Source organism: Triticum dicoccoides, chromosome 1B (genome assembly GCF_002162155.2).
Source record: "Triticum dicoccoides isolate Atlit2015 ecotype Zavitan chromosome 1B, WEW_v2.0, whole genome shotgun sequence".
NCBI classification, from domain to species: Eukaryota; Viridiplantae; Streptophyta; class Magnoliopsida; order Poales; family Poaceae; genus Triticum; species Triticum dicoccoides.
This window is the reverse complement of record NC_041381.1, coordinates 48,837,406-48,845,370: the sequence shown is the minus strand read 5'-3', so window position 1 is coordinate 48,845,370 and position 7,965 is coordinate 48,837,406.

Genomic DNA, 7,965 nt, shown 5'->3' with positions numbered 1-7,965 from the left:
GGCGGGCCCAGGGCGGCGACGGAGACGACGGCGGCGGCGACGAGGGGCGGGGACGGCCGGGGTCGGCGACGAGGGGCGGGGGCGGCGACGTCGACGGGGACGGTGTCGATCGGGGCAGGGCGGCGCGATGGAGAGGGAGAGGAAACAGAGGGAAGAAACAGAGGGAAACTGAAATTTTTTAAGTGTTGTATATATAGGATGGACCTTTAGTACCGGTTGGAGCCACCAACCGGTAGTAAAGGTCTGTTTTGGCCAGGCCAAGCGGCGGGAAGCGACCCCCTTTAGTACCGGGTGGTGGCACAAACCGGTACTAAAGGCCCCCCCTTTAGTACCGGTTTGTTCCACGACCCGGTACTAAAGGGGGTGCGCTGGCGCAGGTGCGGTGCGGCAAGTTTAGTCCCACCTCGCTAGCCGAGGGGTGACCGCACTGGTTTATAAACCCCCGTGTGGTCGCTCTCTCGAGCTCCTCTCCAAAGTAGGCTTACTGGGCCTACGTGTTCTTTGCAGCCCTGTGGGCCCACTTGGCCTTTGCGGGCCTGCATCCTGGCCCAACGACAGGTTGGGTTTCTAGTCGTATGCAGGCCGCTCTGGCCTAGTAGGCGGGCTTTTTTTATTTTATTTTTTGCTTTATTTGTTTTGTGTTGTTTTTTTGTGTATTTAGAGTTTCTTTGTGAACATTTTTTTTTAGGTACAAAAAATTACAAACTTTCTGTTAGTGCCTGTAGTTTTCAAATTTGAATAGTTTAAATTTTGAATTATTTGAAATTAGTCTGAATCACTAGTTTGTGAATAACTTAACTTTAAAAATCGGTAAAGGCATGAAAGAATTTGTTTGCACATAAAATTTCTTCGCGTTTCAAATGCCAAAACACATAACTACCCTAACTATTACAGAGATTCCCCTCTCGGTGCGAAACACAGAAGAAAGTGATGATAGTGAAGCCGATCACATCCCAGATCTTTGGATGTGAAACTTTTTCTTCGCGTGTGTCCCTTTGCGCCGTAACCATGGAAAATCTTCATCATTTAACGGGATGCTCGGGTCAATATTCACTGTGAATGGAGCAATTTCATCAAACTCTTCATAATCTTCTAACTTGTCTGTCTTGTCATCCACTCCCATGATGTTTCTCTTCCCAGAAAGAACTATGTGCTGCTTTGGCTCATCGTACGATGCATTCGCTTCCATATCTTTTCTTTTTCTTGGCTTGGTAGACATGTCCTTCACATAGAAAACCTGTGCCACATCATTGGCTAGGACGAATGGTTCGTCTGCATACGCAAGATTGTTGAGATCCACTGTTGTCATTTCGTACTGCGGGTCTTCCGTTACCCCGCCTCGTGTCATATTGACCGATTTGCACCGAAACAAAGGGACCTTTAAACCATGTCGATAGTCAAGTTCCCATATGTCCTGTATATAACCATAATATGTTTCCTTTCCCGTCTTGGTTTCTGCATCAAAGCGGACATCACTGTTTTGGTTGGTGCTCTTCTTATCTTGGGCGATCGTGTAAAATGTATTAGCATTTTTCTCGTACCCTTTGAAAGTCATTATATTCGAAGATGGTAACTGGGACAGCAAGTACAGGTCATCTTCAATAGAGGTGTCATGCATGGTACGTGTCTGCAACCAGCTGGCGAAACTCCTGGTTTGTTCACGTGTAATCCAGTCATCAGACCGCTCCGGGTGTTTGGAGCGTAGCAAATTCTTGTGTTCATCCATATACGGAGCCACCAAGGCGGAATTCTGTAGAACTGTGTAGTGTGCTTCAGTGAGAGAATGTCCGTCCATACATATTATTTGTTCCCCTCGTAGCGTGCCTTTTCCATCCAGTCTGCCCTTATGGCGCGATTCAGGAACACCAATCGGCTTAAGGTCAGGAATAAAGTCAATACAAAACTCAATGACCTCCTCATTTTGATGGCCCTTGGAGATGCTTCCTTCTGGCCTTGCACGGTTGTGAACATATTTCTTTAAGACTCCCATGAACCTCTCAAAGGGGAACATATTGTGTAGAAATACAGGACCCAAAACATTAATCTCTTCGCATAGGTGAACTAGGACGTGTGTCATGCTGTTGAAGAAGGATGGTGGGAACACCAACTCAAAACTGACAAGACATTGCACCAAATCATTCTGTAACCTTGGTATGATTTCTGGATCGATTACCTTCTGAGAGATTGCATTGAGAAATGCACATAGCTTCACAATGGCTAATCGAACGTTTTCCGGTAGAAGCCCCCTCAATGCAACCGGAAGCAGTTGCATCATAATCACGTGGCAGTCATGAGACTTTAGGTTCTGGAACTTTTTCTCTGCCATGTTTATTATTCCCTTTATATTCGACGAGAAGCCAGACGGTACCTTAATACTGAGCAGGCATTCAAAGAAGATTTCCTTCTCTTCTTTGGTAAGAGCGTAGCTTGCATGACCCTGATGTATGCCGTCTTCTCCGTGCATACGTTGCTGGTCCTCCCGTGCCTCAGGTGTATCTTTTGTCTTCCCATACACGCCCAAGAAGCCAAGCAGGGTCACGCAAAGATTCTTCGTCACGTGCATCACGTCGATTGCAGAGCGGACCTCTAGGTCTTTCCAATATGGTAGGTCCCAAAATATAGATTTCTTCTTCCACATGGGTGCACGTCCGTCAGCGCCCTTTGGAACAGGTTGTCCGCCAGGACCCTTTCCAAATATCACCTTCAAATCCTTGACCATATCATGTACATCAGCACCAGTACGGTGGCGAGGCTTCGTCCGGTGATCCGCCTCACCTTTGAAATGCTTGCCTTTCTTTCTTACGGGATGCCTGCTCGGAAGAAATCGACGATGTCCCAGGTACACATTCTTCTTACAACTATTCAAATATATACTATCGGTATCATCCAAACAGTGCGTGCATCCATGGTATCCCTTGTTTGTCTGTCCTCAAAGGTTACTGAGAGCAGGCCAATCATTGATGGTCATGAATAGCAATGCCTTTAGGTCAAATTCTTCCTGTTTGTGCTCATACCATGCACGTACACCTGTTCCATTCCACAGTTGTAAGAGTTCTTCAACTAATGGCCTTAGGTACACATCAATGTCGTTGCCGGGTTGTTTAGGGCCTTGGATGAGCACTGGCATCATAATGAACTTCCGCTTCATGCACAACCAAGGAGGAAGGTTATACAAACATAGAGTCACAGGCCAGGTGCTATGGTTGCTGCTCTGCTCCCCAAAAGGATTAATGCCATCTGCGCTTAGACCAAACCATACGCTCCTTGCGTCATCTGCAAACTCCTTCCCGTACTTTCTTTCAATTTTTCTCCACTGCGACCCGTCAGCGGGTACTCTCAACTTTCTGTCTTTCTTACGGTCTTCTCTGTGCCATCGCATCGCCTTGGCATGCTCTTTGTTTTGGAACCAATGTTTCAACCGTGGTATTATAGGAGAATACCACATCACCTTGGAAGGAATCTTCTTCCTGGGGCGCTCGCCCTCGACATCACCATGCTCATCGTGGCTGATCTTATAGCGCAATGCACCACATACCGGGCAAGCGTTCAAATCCTCGTACTCACCGCGGTAGAGGATGCAATCATTAGGGCATGCATGTATCTTCTGCACCTCTAACCCTAGAGGGCAGACAACCTTCTTTGCTTCGTACGTACTCTCGGGCAATTCGTTGTCCTTTGGAAGCATATCCTTTATCATTACCAGCAACTTTCCAAATCCCTTGTCAGATACACCATTCTCTGCCTTCCATTGCAGCAATTCCAGTGTGGTGCCCAGCTTTTTCTTGTCACCTACGCAATTTGGGTACAACAATTTTTTGTGATCCTCTAACATGCGCTGCAACTTCTTCTTCTCAAAATCACTTGCGCAGTTTCTCTTTGCATCGGCAATGGCCCGACCTAGATCATCAACGGGCTCATTTGATGCCTCTTCTTCAGCTTCTTCCCGCATTGCCGGCTCAGCTTCTTCCCGCATTACCGGCTCAGCTTATTCCCCCATTGTTGTATCATCGTATTCAGGGAACACATGGCCAGGATAGCTGTCGTCGTCCTCTTCTTCTTCATTGTCTTCCATCATAACCCCTCTTTCTCCGTGCTTGGTCCAAACATTATGGTGGGGCATGAAACATGACTCAAACAGGTGGACATGAATGGTTCTTGACGTAGAGTAATTGCGATCATTCTTACAGCCAGCACATGGACAAGGCATAAAACCATCCGCCCGCTTGTTTGCCTCAGCCGCAAGCAGAAAAGTATGCACACCCTCAACGAACTGGGGAGAGCATCGGTCATCGTACATCCATTGCCGGCTCATCTTCATTACACAACACCGAATAGACCAAATTAATACAAGTTCATACATAAAGTTCATACAACACTTAAATGCAACAAACAAATAACTCTCTAGCTAAAGCATTTAAATGCAACAACAAATGCGATCAAGATCGCAACTAAGGTAACAATTGATCCAACAGCATAGTGATACCAAGCCTCACTATCGATGGCATATTTTCTAATCTTTCTAATCTTCAAGCGCATTTTCTCCATGTTGATCTTGTGATCATCGACGACATCGGCAACATGCAACTCCAATTCCATCTTCTCCCCCTCAATTATTTTCAATTTTTCTTTCAAGTACTCATTTTCTCTTTCAACTAAATTTAACCTCTCGACAATAGGGTCGGTTGGAATTTCCGGTTCACATACCTCCTAGATAAAAATATCTATGTCAACTTGACGGGCATAATTATTTGTCATAAATAGGAAATGCAACAAATAGTTTTAAAAGAGAATATACCACATCCGAATCATAACAAGGACGAGGGCCGACGGGGACGGATATCAAAACCATGGCACTATGTATAACAAACAACGTACGGGTAAGATAATTATTATACGAGTAACTATATATCCAAATCACACAAACATCATTTTTTTATATAAAATTTCATGAACAAGAGGCTCACCACAAGGTGGTGCTGGTGACGGGACGGTGCGGGCGATCGACGGTGGTTACGACGGAGATTTAGAAGGCACTAAGTAAATCACACCTACATATGCAAACTAAGTGTTATTTTGACCTCAAATTGCATAGAAATCAAATACTACCACATATAATTCTTCCCAAATTACTAAAACCCAAAATTAATCACTATATAAACCAATGCAAGAGCTAATCTAGCAATGAGAGATGAAAGGACAAAGTTGCTAACCTTGGTGATCATTTGAATGGATGAGGGCCTGCAAATCTTGACAAATTTGGGGCAAATTTTGTGATGAACTCGAGAGGAAGAAGGGAAGAACAAAAGAGAGGGAGAGGGGAAAGGGGGAAGAATAGAGTGCGGGTGGACGAAGGATTTATGTAGGACGACCTTTAGTACCGGTTCGTGCCACGAACCGGTACTAAAGGTGCTGGAAGGGCCCCACTCTGACAACATCCTGCCACCACTCTCATTAGTACCGGTTCGTGGCATGAACCGGTGCTAAAGGTTTGCCATGAACCGGTACTAAAGAGCTCCTCCTGGCTAGCCGTTGGAACCGGCACTAATGGACACATTAGTGTCGGTTCTGTTACAAACCGGGACTAATGTGTCTCACATTTGACCCTTTTTCTACTAATGCTAGTGAAGATGCCGCGACTCATCTAAACAACTTTGTTGATTTGTGCCATATGCAAAATAAGAAAGACATGGATAATAATATTGTTCAATTGAAGCTATTTCCTTTTTCGCTTAGAGATGGTGCTAAAACTTGGTTTTCTCTTTGCCTAAAAATAGTATTGATTCATGGAATAAGTGCAAAGATGGTTCTATCTCTAAGTATTTTCCTCCCGCTAAGAACATCTCTCCTAGAAACGATATTATGAATTTTAAGCAACTTGATCATGAACATGTTGCACAATCTTGGGGGAGGATGAAATTAATGATTCACAATTGCCCTACACATGGTTTAAATATATGGATGCTCATACAAAAAATTTATGCAGGATTAAATTTTGCTTCTAGAAGTATTTTAGATTCGGCCGCGGGAGGCACTTTTATGGAAATCACTTAAGGAGAAGCTACTAAACTCCTAGATAATATTATGGATAATTATTCTCAATGGCACACCAAAAGATCTACTAGTGAAAAGGTTCATGCGATAGAAGAGATTAATGTTTTGAGTGGAAAGATGGATGAACTTATGAAATTGTTTTCTAATAAGAGTGCTACTATTGATCCTAATGATGTGCCTTTGTCTACTTTGATTGAGAATAATAATGAATCTATGGGTGTGAATTTTGTTGGTAGGAATAATTTTGGTAACAACGCATACGGAGGAAACTTTAATCCTAGCCGTTTCCTAGTAATTCCTCTAATAATTATGGTAATTCCTACAACAACTCTTATGGAAATTTTAATAAGATGCCCTCTGAGTTTGAGATTAGAATTAAAGAATTTATGATCTCTCAAAAGAATTTCAATGCTTTGCTTGAAGAAAAATTGCCTAAGATTGATGAATTGGCTAGGAACGTGGATAGAATTTCTCTTGATGTTGATTCTTTGAAGCTTAGATCTATTACACCTAAGCATGATATCAATGAGTCTCTCAAAGCCATGAGAATTTCCATTGACGAGTGCAAAGAAAGAACCACTAGAATGCGTGCTAAAAAAGATTGCTTTGTAAGACCGTGTTCTTCTAATTTTCATGATAATAATGATGAAGATCTAAAAGTGATTGATGTGTCCCCTATTAAATATTTCTTTTGGAATATGAATCTTGGTAATAATGGGACTGGAGATGAATCAACTTTAGTTAAAAGGCGTCCCAATGATTCGGAGTTTTTAGATCTTGATGCTAAAATTTGTAAATGTGGGATTGAAGAGGTCAAAACTTTACATAGCAATGAACCCACTATTTTGGATCTCAAGGAATTTAATTATGATAATTTTTCTTTAATAGATTGTATTTCCTTGTTGCAATCCATGTTAAATTCTGCTCATGCTTATAATCAAAATAAAGCTTTTACTAAACATATCGTTGATGCTTTGATGCAATCCTATGAGGAAAAACTTGAATTAGAAGTTTCTATCCCTAGAAAACTTTATGATGAGTGGGAACCTACTATTAAAATTAAAATTAAAGATCATGAATGCTATGCTTTGTGTGATTTGGGTGCTAGTGTTTGCACGATTCCAAAAACATTGTGTGATGTGTTAGGTTTCCGTGAATTTGATGATTGCTCTTTAAACTTGCACCTTGCGGATTCCACTATTAAGAAACCTATGGGAAGAATTAATGATGTTCTTATTTTTGCAAATAGGAATTATGTGCCCGTAGATTTTATTGTTCTTGATATAGATTGCAATCTTTCATGTCCTATTATTCTTGGTAGACCTATCCTTAGAACGATTGGTGCAATTATTGATATGAAGGAAGGAAATATTAGATTCCAATTTCCATTAAGGAAAGGCATGGGACACTTTCCTAGAATGAAAATATAATTACCTTATGAATCTATTATGAGAGCCACTTATGAATTGGATACCAAAGATGGCAATACTTAGATCTATCCTCGCTTTTATGCCTAGCTAGGGGCGTTAAACGATAGTGCTTGTTGGGAGGCAACCCAATTTTATTTTTGTTCCTTGCCTTTTTATTCCTGTTTAGTAATAAATAATTCATCTAGCATCTGTTTATATGTGTTTTATGTTTTAATTAGTGTTTGTGCCAAGTAGAACCGTTGGGAAGACTTGGGTGAAGTCTTTAATATCTTGCTGTAAAAATCAGAAACTTTAGCGCTCACGAGATTAGCTGCCATTTTTTACTGGAGAGTGATTTTAGGTTGATGCTTTTTGAATATGATTAATAGACAAATTCTGCACGTCCACCAATTTATTTCAGAATTTTTGGAGTTACATAAGTATTCGAAAGTTACAGATTGCTACAGACTGTTCTGTTTTTGACAGATTCTGTTTTTCGTGTGTT